Below are 13,056 nucleotides of genomic sequence, written 5' to 3'. Positions count from 1 at the left end.
GGTGGTAGTGCGGTGCAGTGAAGTGCCGGTCGCAGCAAATAACGAGGACACCAGGTTGCAGTCTCTTTACCTTTCCTTTACTGAAGGTTTGGAGGTACCCAATCCAGGGCACTGTTAACAGGGCTGGCTGAGACCGGCTGGTCCAACGGCACATCCGGAGCTCCCTTTTCAGGTGGGAATCAATGTCTACCTTCTAGCGCTTGTGTGTTGTAGTCCTTCCTTGCTGAACACCCCAGGATAGTCCTCACAACTTATTCTGTCTGTCTCTGATGCTCGTTCTCTCCGTCCCCCAGATGATATGGCTAGGATGCACCCGTATGACGGGGTAGGCCTTGAGTTCTTCCGGGACTCTAGAGTCGCCCCTCTCCCACAGCTGCCTCCGTTGTCTGCTTAGGTGTTTAAGTGAGGCAGCCAACCTATAATTAGCTGCCCTGCCGTGGTTTGAAGTAATACTTAAAGTCTCTTACTTTCTCGGCGTTCCGGCCACCGGTTGTTTGCGCCTCAGAAGGATTTTGCCTCGGTCTTACAGCACAACTCCTTCTGGTCCTATTGCCTCTTTGCTGTATTCCTGCTTTTCTCACTTCGCACAATAAACCTCGCTTCTTGTCCTTTCTTAGGAATCTGTCAGGATCCCATCCCTGACAGGTCCTCTCTCTAGCTCTTCCCAGTTACTTCTTCCTGTCTTCCTGTCCAACCCCCAGTTTTACCAGAGTGTGAGGAGTGGCCTACTAGATAGAACCACTCCCCCTGGTGGCCGGAGTGTGAAGTGTAGTGTGAGTGTTACCTGATCAGATGAGCTCCTTTAGTGCAGTCAGACGTAACATCACTCCCCTTAGCGGCAGAGCGACATTACTGCAATGACCAGGACTCTGGGGCGCTGCATATCTCTGCGGGGTCACGCCAACATCTGACAGTGTGACCCTGCAGGGCTCTGACGATGGTAACGATCTACCAGCAGTAATGTTACCACCAATCAGAACTGCCTTACCGGTGTTTCCCACACTGTCACCACACAGCATGGGAAACACCAGCGCTTGTGTTTTGTATACATTTGTTTTTGGCTCACATTGACTCTAATGACGTTTGGCTATCATTGGAGAATATTCGGCAATTAAATTGGCAAATATTGCAAATTCGGCAATCGTAAGCCTAACCGAATATTGAAATATTCACTCATCTCTAGCTGGAAGTGCACTCTGCACAATGCTGTATGGGCAGTGTGAACCTGGCTGTATGGTCACTGTGCACCAGACTGTAAGGGCACTCTTCATCAGGCTGTAAAGTCACTGCACCAGGCTGAAAGGGAACCACTTTGCATTAGGCTGTTAGGGCACTATGCACCAGACTGTAAGGGCACATTCCACCAAGATGTACAGGCAGAATGCACCAGGCTGTACAGGATGTGTGCACCAGGCTGTAAAGGAATTCTGCCCCAGGCTATAGGGGCACCACTCTGCATTAGGCTTTTAGGGTACTGTGTACCAGGTTGTAAGGCACATTGCACTAGGCTGTATGAGCAGTATGCTCCAGGCTGTATGGGATGTGTGCACCAGGCTTTATGGGCAGTGTTCTTCAGGCTGTATGAAATGTGTGCACCAGGCTGTACTGGCAGTATTCATCAGACTGTATGGGCAGTGTGCATTAGGCTGTAAGAGCCTTAAGGGCAATCTGTACCAGGCTGTATAGGCAGTGTGCTTCAGGCTGTACTGGCAATATGCAGCAGGCTGTACAGGCAGTGTGCATCAGGTTGTAAAGGCATTCTGTCCCAGGCCATAAGGGCACCAATCTGCATTAGGCTGTAAGGACACACTTCACCACGCTGTAAAGGCACACCGTATCAGGCTGTAAGGGCACCACTCTGCATTAGGCTGTTAGGATATTATGGCACATTGCACTAGGCTGTATGGGCAGTATGCTCCAGGCTTTATGGGCAGTATTCTTCAGGTTGTATGAGATGTGTGCACCAGGCTGTACTGGCAGTATGCAGCAGGCTGTATGGGCAGTGTGCACCAGGCTGTAAAGGCATTCTGCCCCAGGCCATAAGGGCACCACTCTGCATTAGGCTGTAAGGACACACTTCACCATGCTGTAAAGGCACTCTGCACCAGGCTGTAAGGGCACCACTCTGCATTAGGCTGTAGGGTACTATGCACCAGACTGTAAGGCACACTGCACTAGGCTGTATGGGCAGTATGCACCAGGCCGTATGGGATGTGTGCACCAGGCTGTACTGGCAGTATTCATCTATATGGGCAGTGTGCATCAGGCTGTAAGAGCACTCTGCACCAGGCTTAATGACAATCTGCACTAGGCTGTATAGGCAGTGTGCACCAGGATGTACTGGCAGTATGTAGCAGGCTATACGGGCTGTGTGAACCAGGCTTTATGGGCAAATTTTATCAGGCTATACAGGCAGTGTGCACCAGGCTGTAAGGGCACTCTGCACCAGGCTTAAGGCCAGTCTGCACCAGGCTGTAGGGGCAGCGTTCACCAGGCTGTACTGGCAGTATGCAGCAGGCTATACGGGCTGTGTGTGTGGCCCCTCAGGAGTTTAAGTACCACAGTGGTGCTGCCTTGCTCTCGGGGAGGGTAGTACAATGCTCGAAGACAAGTGGGATCCCTTTGACAGGTAATCTTACACACAACACATTCTGAATCCAAGTCAGAAGGGGAAGCTCAAAACCCGGTTTTACTGGAACTTCCCTCAATAAATATCCTGGTCTGGAGGAGGAGTGAGTTCAGCTGAGTGGAGAGTAGAGGGAGGCAGGGAAGGAGCAGAGGAGAGATTAGGAGCTCAAGGAGGCTGAGATTGGGCTTCCTGTGAAACAGAGCGCAGAAACCGGGCACTGGGAGCCAGAGGTTGTGAACAACTCCAAGTTCCACAGCAGAACCGGAGGGTATAGAGCTATACATAAATTGTTCAGATAACACCTAAGGTACAGCAGCAGTTAGAGCCTAGAGTCACCATGTCTGAGACCCCAAGAGAACAGGTCAAGTTGCCTACTGTGCACATACTGTCACAGGACAGGAGAGAGAAAGGGGTACCTTGCCAGCAAACAACAAGTAGCAAGGGACCAAAAACCGGCACATAGTGGAAGGCTCCAACCTGACCTGCCAAGGGGATTTCTACTTGTTTTGGGGCTGTCTGGACTCCTCCTGCACCTGTTGCCAGTACCCTGAACTGAGGCTGACTACTACTTCAGTAAACCAGGTAAAGATTGCAACCCTGTGTCCTCCGTTATTTACCGGCAACCCACCATCCTTGCCATACACCTTGGGAGCCCTGGAGACCCTGCTTCACCTGTGGGAAGCGTCAGCATCTTGCTGCAACAACATCACCCCAGTGGACCCCTTTAAGCAGCGTCGGTCCCCTCTGTCACATTTTAAAATGTGCGCGTGTCCAGCCTCCCGTGACGTCCCGGCTTGTGATTGGTTACGTCGCCCATGTGACCACGACGCGCCCAATCACAACGCCGGAACGTAATTTTAAAATCCTGCAAGGACCTGAAATTACGTCACGGCTTGCTGTGATTGGTCCGCGTCCCGGCAACATGGCCGCCGCGACCAATCACAAGCCGGGACTTCACGTAACCAAGTAAACGCGCGAATTTTAAACAAACAACGCTGCCGGTTCCCTCGCTGAGGTCCGGGCTGCGTCGGAGAGGTGAGTATAGCAATATTTTTTATTTTAATTCTCTCTTTTACACATTATTACATTAATGTTGTTTCGATACCCGATACCCGATACCACAAAAGTATCGGATCTCGGTATCGGAATTCCGATACAGCAAGTATCGGCCGATACCCGATACTTGCAGTATCGGAATGCTCAACACTACTACCAATACAATAATGGCAAAACTAACTGGTAAATCACCAACTATAGACACAGAGATATACCATCCCTACGCTTGCACCATGCCACAAAAATCTGGCAAAAGCTGGTGGTGAAAAAGAACTAGCTCACATGTCCAACCCAATAATGGAATCAAGAACCCAATGTATAAGTTAATAAATATCACAGTTCCCCTGTTGTTGGTCACAATACACTTTATCATATGTCTATATTTATGTAAAAAACATAGATAGAGAGAAATTTTTAAAAAATATAGACCACCAGGGTGCGCTGTGTGACAAACGCTGTGGAAACCACAGTACAAACCGAACTAAAACCAAAGCAATACAGCAAGGATTAAACTCCAAAGAAAATGCCAAAGCATGGGATTATTAAAATATGCCTTTATTTATGGGTGTGGCAATGGTTACAATATATAAAATACATCTAAAATTAATTGATTAAAATAAACAAAATTGCGCAGCACCAGGAATATAAGGTATGAATAATATTCCTAATTCCAAACCCTCTGTTATATCAGGATATCCTAAATTGTGCTGTACATAAATCAATCTCTCTTGTGTAATAAAAAATTCATTTATGAGAAACTCAAAATAAAATTATATATATAAAGAATTAGTGCACCATTATAACACGACTCAAATAAAGTGACAAAGTGCATCAATGTCAAGCACTAATCATTTCCAATTTCCAATATGGAAAGTGAAAAAAAGGGTTCAAGAACCTCTCACTAGGTTCATGAAGTGCCAGCATGTGCTGGGAACACGTGTGTGGAAAAGTGTACAACAGCAATATGTACAGCAGCAATATAGTTATATGTACCTGAGGGGGCTGGATCCTGTGCCTGCGCCTCACCCGACGCGTGTTTTGGAAACAGTTATCCTTCGTCAGGGGGAGTGACAGTTTAGATTGTGGGGGGCTTTATATAGTGTCCTATTTCCGAGCGCTGCGGTCCGGGTATAACCGGCGCGTGCGCAATCAGGAGGACCAGCAGTTCCGGCCACTACGTCACATGACCGGCTGCATGGGAGCGGAGTACCCAGCGTAGCCACAGCAACATGGACGCAGAAAGACCGGAACTGCCGGACACAGATCGCGCACGTGCACAGCCAGGGTTTGGAATTAGGAATATTATTCATACCTTATATTCCTGGTGCTGCGCAATTTTGTTTATTTTAATCAGTTAATTTTAGATGTATTTTATATATTGTAACCATTGCCACACCCATAAATAAAGGCATATTTGAATAATCCCATGCTTTGGCATTTTCTTTGGAGTTTAATCCTTGCTGTATTGCTTTGGTTTAAGAACCCAAATGGTAGAGCCAGGGAAGGAAGGCAGGATTCTGCATGGAGGAAGCCCAACGCGTGTCGCCGTTGCACGGACGGCTTCGTCAGGGGAAATGTAAGGTAAGTCATCAATAAAGCGTTTAAATACCTCTCCATATGCTCGGTCAATGTATGTAGGTGTGCGTAGGGCCCGAGGCGGAAGTGACACCATGAGGCATGAATCGTGGGCAGACGTCTCTGCCCAGAGTGTCCAATGCACACGCGCCAAAGATATTCAGCGCGGCACATCGGAACATAGTGGGGCACATGTGGAGCGCAGACGCAGCTCAAAGAAGCAAAAGGCCAGAGGAATAAGGATTGAAGTGTTATACTGTTTGGCAGATGAACAAGAAGATTGGGAGAAATGTATGTCAGAGCAAGAAAAGCCCATATGTTGGAGAATATGGACACGGATTGTTAAAAAATATATATTATAATATGTAAATTCATGGAATAGAAAATTATAAAATGATAATGGGAAAAATAAGATCCAGAAAAAAAGTAATGATAAATGAAAAATGAAATACAAAATAAAAAATGAAATAATACAAAATGAACAATAAAGATGAAAAATGAAAAGTAAAAAATGAAAAATAAAAAATAATACAAATGTAAAAATAAAAAAGAAAACTCAAAAAATGAAAAAAATGAAAAATGGAAATAAAAATAATAAAATAATATGAAAAAAATGGAAAATAAAAACTCAAAAAATTGAAAAATTAGATTTTGATTTTTTTAAATTTTTTTAATGTTTTGAAAAAAGAAAGCATCCCTATTGTATTAATAAAGGTTTTTTTTTTAAATATCCTCTTTATTACAATTATGCTTGACACACCATTAATACATAGATAATGATAATAACATCATAACGCGCATCATGATAAATGATCCACAGACCCATGTAACTTGACTGGTGTAGAACTGTGATTCGACACATGGGTACATGTGTTTAGGCTGGTACAGAGGTGTGCTACAACACATGCCACCAAAAGGCGGTCGCCGCTGAACAAGGAAATCCAGAAATCCAGGCCCATTGCCTGTAAAAGAACCAGTCCCATTGAAGTGGAGAAAGTATTGTGCATAATGGTTCGGCCAGTAGGCCCATAGGGGCCATAAAGAAGCCGAAACACGGGCAGTCAACCTCCATGCCCCAGGAGGCGAGCATGAAATGACCACATGTACTGGTAGTGAGTAGTGACCAGAACCCTGATATTGTAGAAATGAATGAAAAAGCCATTTCGCACACGGATGAGAAACCTCCATGGTAAAGAAACCTTAACATATATTGGGAGTGACTGCAGTTCCAAACCACAACAACTGCCACTGAGGCAAAGCCTAGAGGAAAAGTAAGCCACAGAAGTCCTTTTCATGTGAAAACTAAATGAGGACATGCAAGGAAAATGGAGCTGGGAATTCCAATCAGCAGTAAATGCTGCATGGCCCATGGATGATGGAAAAGGTCTTCACAACCATTGGTACACTGGCCTCCGAAAATACACATACATTAGCCTCCTGAAGCACATATCAATCATCATGTTTGTCTGTCGTTGGTAGAATTTGAGGTCCAGCAAGGCAGCCAGAGCCCTGGGGTCAGGAGTTGAATCTTCAGAAAGGCCTGGAAGGAACATAAAGAACAACAATGATCACCCACGGTTCAACAGGTAGGTCAACCTAGAAAACCTGTAAACAGAAGATCCTCATTAATTCCCAATGGTACTGTAGAGTGGTGCAAAAAATCAATTGGGCTTCTTCTTGTAACAGCTTTTTGTTGAGTGATCCACCTCTGCCTGAACCCCAAATGTGTTACAAACCAACCTCCCTGGTGTCTGTGCAACTACCTGCATGATGGGTCAAATAATGAGATGCTACTGTGGTTAAGGTCTTGCCCTTTTGGGTATCTGCAGAGGCAGTATTGATTGTAGAGAAATGCTTTTGAATCCGTCGGCATAACTCCTGCGATGTCTGACCTACATAGACAAGCGGGCATGGACAAATAATCGCATAAATGACATTAGTTGTTTTACAGTTGATGTAGGCCCTAAGCCTATGTTCTGTCTGATCAATGGGATTACAAAAACTATCCCTGGTGGGATGCATATACTGACAAATATTACAATCCCCACATGGAAACGAGCCTTTCACCGAGATGCCACAATTCAATTAGGTCTAGTATAATGACTCCTTGTGAGGATGTCTCTTAAATTAGGCGCTCTCCTAGCAGTGATGAGTGGCTGCTCACTGACAATCTGGGACATCTGTAAATCTGTTGTCAAAACCCCCCAGTGCTTTTGTAAGATCTGTCTTACCTGGGACCAGTGGGTATTATAACCCGTGATGAAACGAACATATTTGTCAGGCAATTTCTTCTTGGATTCCAACAAGGATGTTTGTGACTGGAGATTAGCCCTCTGATAAGCATGAGAAATGCACTTACTGGGGTAAGCTCTATTCTTGAACCTTGCTGTCAGATCACGGGCTTTTTTTACGAAAATCCTCATCAATGCAGTTTCTCCTGGTTCTCAAATTGTCCGATGGGAACACCCTTCTTAGTGTGTGGTGGATGGAAGCTACGATACTCGAGTAAATTATTGGTAGCAGTAGGCTTGCAATATAAACAAGTAGATAGAGATCCATCCCGACATGTGATACTGAGATCCAAGAAATTCACTGAATAAGATGAGCAAGAAAAAGTCAGAAAGATATTGAGTATTATTATCATTCAGAGAATCTATAAAAGCTACACATTCCTCTTGGGACCCAGACCAAATGAAAAAAAACATCATCGATGAATCTCGACCAGTACCGTACCTTCGCCTTGTACCATCTGGAATTATACACAATTGTGGACTCCCACCATCCTAAAAAGAGATTTGCCAGGGCCGGAGCACAGCGAGCCCCCATTGCCACACCCGACATTTGAAGGAAAAATGTCCTGTCAAACAAAAATATTATGTTTAAGGACAAAGTCAAGTAGGTCAACCAGGAAAGAATCATGCATCCTCTCCGAGTTCTGTTGTTGATCCAGAAAAGAAAGCACTGCCTGCAAGCCATCATCATGGCTGATATTCAAATACAACTATTCGACGTCACATGTGACCATGATTTCCCCAGGAGCAAGAGTCATCCCTTGAAGGGACGTGATGAAATGTGATGAATCTTTAATATATGAGGGCAACTTCAGTACCAATGGTTGCAAAAAGAAATCAATGTATATGCATGCCCTCTCACATAGGCTGCCTACGCTGGATACGTTAGGAAGTCCAGGTGGCTTATTGATATCCTTATGGACCTTGGGCAGCATATAGAACGTTGACACAACTGCATGTTCTTCCCAAATAAAGTCCCATTCACCTGAATTGATGACACCCAATTCCAAAGCCCTATCAATAATCGCTCTCAGCTTTGTGGAACACAGGCCAGTAGGATCCGATGAAAGCCTGCGGTTAAACCTGGAGTTATCCAATTGTCTGTGGGCTTCTTTCAAATAAAGGTCATGGGGCCAAAGAACGATATTGCCATCCTTATCAGCCTCATGTATGATAAACTCACTGTCAGATTTCAGATTTGAGAGCGCACGTTTCTCGGAAGATGTCAGATTCACCACAACCGGAAGTTTAGCCAGCAGTGCCTCAATGTCATGTTTAGCCAGTTCAAAAAAAAATTCTAATGGCCGGTACAATGCTTTCCATTGTACCGGCCGTTAGAATTTTTTTTGAACTGGCTAGGGGAAAGGGGCAGTGAGACCCGAGACTTGTTTCTGTGTGGAAATCTGCACCTACCTGTGTCAATCTTTCCTTCATGCAGGAGATCCATAAGATCCTGAAACACTCTTTGGTCTGTCTGATCAAGAAAAGGAGTGATCTGTGGCTTGTTGTGGAGAACCTGCAAAATGATTTTTCTGCAAAACAAAAAAAGATCTTTAATTAAAGTATTTTTATCCATCTGTTGGATCTGCGAAAACATGAGACCCTTCTTGAAGACAGAGATCTCCTGTGACGAAAGGGAATGTTTGGATAAATTAATAATCTGAAGTCTGTTAATTTGGTCATACTCACGGACATCCATGGGTGATAATGGAGTCACTTGTGATATTGTTACCGTGGGTTGTGGCGTGGTGGTCTGTATCCCCGGCTCCTGGTGATTTGGGCAAATGACCCTCCGTTTCCTGCGTCCTCGCCTGGTCCTGGGTCTGTTTTGCTTTCTGCCGAGGATAGAAAATCACTCGAGATGTGCCCATCAGTGGGCGGAGCTTGTCCCCCAGTCCCAATTATTCAATTTTGCTTCCAAGTTTTTTATATCAATTTTAACTGTAGCCAAAAGCTCTCTATCATGTGCAATTAGCATATTAATCAAAATGTTGGAACAACAAAGCAGACCCTGTTCCCATGTGGTGCGAAAAGTAGGAGATGGCTCCCAAGCCGGAAAAATAGGAATTCTGAGCCCCCTGTGCACAATATTGAGTTTAAGATACTCCTCCAAACACCGAATGTTCCATAACAGCCTGATTCCATGTTTCTGTGAGGCAATTAATTCTGTAGTGAGACCCGAAAAATTTGCATCAAGACCTACATTGCTAGCCTCTGAGAAGGCATTAGATGTAGATGCCCTCCAGGCTACTTCACGTGTGTCCCGATTCATGGGCCCCACACACCTGCAAAAATCACTGACAAAAATTGAAACACTCTATCAAACAATAATAGCAAGCCAAGCCACAATCAGCTGTGTGCCACCAGCAAGAAAAGCAACCAACAGGATGCTGAAAGAAACTACTAATATTTTATAGATAAGGCATGCTAATCCTGGCAGTTATGGCACTCTACACAGGGAAGTTAGGGCATGCTGCACCAAGCTGTTATAGCCCTCTACCACAGGCTGTTAGGGCACTGGGCTCTGAAGTAAGAATCGCAGCACAACATATAATCCAGCCTTTATACAGGCCTGGTCACGTGGTTTGCAGGACAGTCACAGTTATGCCAATACCTGGCATGGCTAATATTTTAAAGAGAGACTGGCGCACTACCCATGAATGGAAAAATATTGCAGGGGTGCAAACAAAGTGGTCATAACACACAATTGAGAGAAAAAAAGGAAAAAGAGAACCACTCAGGAGGAATGCACATTACTGCTGTATTAGTAAATATAAAAGGTAAACTTTATTAACAATGCAATTAAAAACATATAAAAACAGTAAATAATTCCACCTACGAAAGACCCACCAATAAACAGGCAAATTATTAAGTATTCAATGTAGATATAATACAGAACATACCTGGTATGGTTGTGATTGGACCACAAGTGCCCACAGCTTTAGGCTTGTTGATTGACTGTGTTACAGCCTTTCAACAAGCTTTATTTAGCTGAAGAACCCAAACAGTAAAACAGACTTCTATTTAGAAGTCTGTGTTCGGGGTTTGGCACCAAACCCCGAACAACTTATTTGTTGTTTTTTTACCTCCGAACTTTTACAAAACTGAAAGATTGTCAAAATCTTGATTACTCTCCTATCCATGCATCCAAACCACACCCAATTATCATTTGTTTTCAACCATGGCAGGAGGAAATGTGAGGAGGCATGGAGGCAGTGAGAGACATTCAGCAAACCACTTGATACTGCAGGGCATAGAACTGAATCTGAGACTGTGTCTGTGTGGGTAGGAATATATGGATTTATTTTTAGTTAAGTATTTCTTAGTTGATTTTTTTAATTTTTATGCAAGCTTCATTATATTATAGGTTTAGTTTTTTGTACCTGTAAGGCTGCGGTCACACTAGCAGTATTTGGTCAGTATTTTACATCAGTGTTTCTAAGCCAAAACCTGGAGTGGGTGATAAAAGCAGAAGTTGTGCATATGTTTCTATTGTGCAGGCGCAGTGAATCATTAGGGTGATCCCAGAGGCAGATGCGCGACGTATCTACAGGCAGGGGAAGCCGGTCACATTAAAGGGGTTTTCCCACAAACGAAAGTTCATTTTAAAAATTGTCTGTGTCTGACCATGTACGGAGCATAGCACATCTCCTTGGCAGGGGAGGAAGCAAAAGATAATACTGGCATTACAGCAGGGGATCACAGAGGATTCGTTTTGTCAGGTAAAATAGTGGTGGAGAGAGAGAGAGAGCAGACAAGGGGGAGAGCACATGGGGTACACAGGTCAAAGAAGATGATGAGAGAAGACAGCAAATGGGGTAGAGAGAAAGCACACAGGGGTGAGAGAGACAGAGCACAGGGGGGAGACAGCTCAAACGGAACAGCACATGAGGGGAGAACACAGCACAGGAAGAAGAGAGACAGCAGACAAGAGGGATAGCACATGGGGTAGACAGGTCAAAGAAGAGAGCACAGATGGGAGAAGTCAGCACATGGGGAAAGAGAGAGTGGATAGGTGGGTGAGCACATGGGAAGAGAGATTCTCAATACTGCGAAACCTGCCCCCATCGGGACATTACCGCCCTCCCGATGCGATAGTGCTGTATAACGTACGGAAAGAGAAGACAGACAGATAGGATAGATAGATTGAATAGAATAGACAGATAGATAAATGCTGTAAAAGGTAGATCAGGCTTACCAGTCTCCCACCCATTAAGCCTCATGCATATTCACTGCATTGACTGGCAAACAGCCGATCACAGAAGCGCACACTCTGTGAGAGCCTCTGTAATTGGCTGTTGCAGTCAGACTGCATTTCCTTGATCTGAACGGTGTTTTTGCTTTGTTGCCACCCCTAAAAATGGCGCTAGTGTGGCTGTACCCACACCTGTATACTATCCCAATGTCCTGCAGAGCATCTCACCTATAATTCTATATTATTCTCCTGCCCTGCAGAGCATCTCACCTATAATTCTATATTATTCTCCTGCCCTGCAGAGCATCTCACCTATAATTCTATATTATTATCCTGCCCTGCAGAGCATCTCACCTATAATTCTATATTATTCTCCTGATCTGCAGAGCATCTCACCTATAATTCTATATTATTCTCCTGCCCTGCAGAGCATCTCATATATACCTGCATACTATCCCCCTGTCCTGCAGAGCATTAAGCCTATAGCTCTATGCTATTCTCTGTTCTGCAGAGCATCTCACCTATAAAACTCTACTGTTTTCCTGTGGGTATTCATGTCTGTGGGCACCTTGCACCTGAAATATCATAGATCTGAAACTCTGTGATGATCCAATTGGCAATTTTCTGTGTGGGGAATTTTCCGTGTGGGGAATTTTCCTGTGGGCATTTTTCCTGTGGTCATTTTTCATGTGGGCAATTTTCCTGTGGGCATTTTTCTGGTCACCGTTTCTATTATACTTTTCCTCTATTTGTTCTACTCCTGGTTTTGGCTTGCAAATACTGATGTAAAATACTGACCAAATACTGCTAGTGTGACGGCATCCTAAGGCTAAGTTCATATGCCTTGTAAATGCTGCCTTTTTCTGCTCGTTTTTAACTGCAGGTGTCTAGCAACAAACCAGGCAATAGCAATCTTCTCTGGTTGTTGCACTGTTACTGCATTTTCAAATTGTGTTTCCCTCTTTGTTTTTTGTGTTTAGGGTTGAAATTTGAAGTAGAGCTTTAACCTTTGTTTTTAACGGCACAGAAAAGCTTTGATTCACTTAAAAAAACAACTTTTTTTTTTATATGCCTTTTTTTCAGGCTCTCTATAGAGAAAACAAGTCCAAAAATCACACAGTTGCACAGTGTCTTTAGATACTCAGTGGGCGGCAGTTTTCATAAAAACACATTAACTATGCATAGAGAGCAACAGATTTTTTTGGAAAATAAAATGCAGCAGAAAAATTGTAGCATTTATGCTGCTTTTGAAGACAGCCTATTTGCTTACTGTGCATATAAAGACACTATTCAACTCAGTGGTTTTGGTG

This window comes from Ranitomeya variabilis, chromosome 1 (genome assembly GCF_051348905.1).
Source record: "Ranitomeya variabilis isolate aRanVar5 chromosome 1, aRanVar5.hap1, whole genome shotgun sequence".
Lineage (NCBI taxonomy): Eukaryota > Metazoa > Chordata > Amphibia > Anura > Dendrobatidae > Ranitomeya > Ranitomeya variabilis.
Note: the sequence above shows the minus strand (reverse complement) of the source record.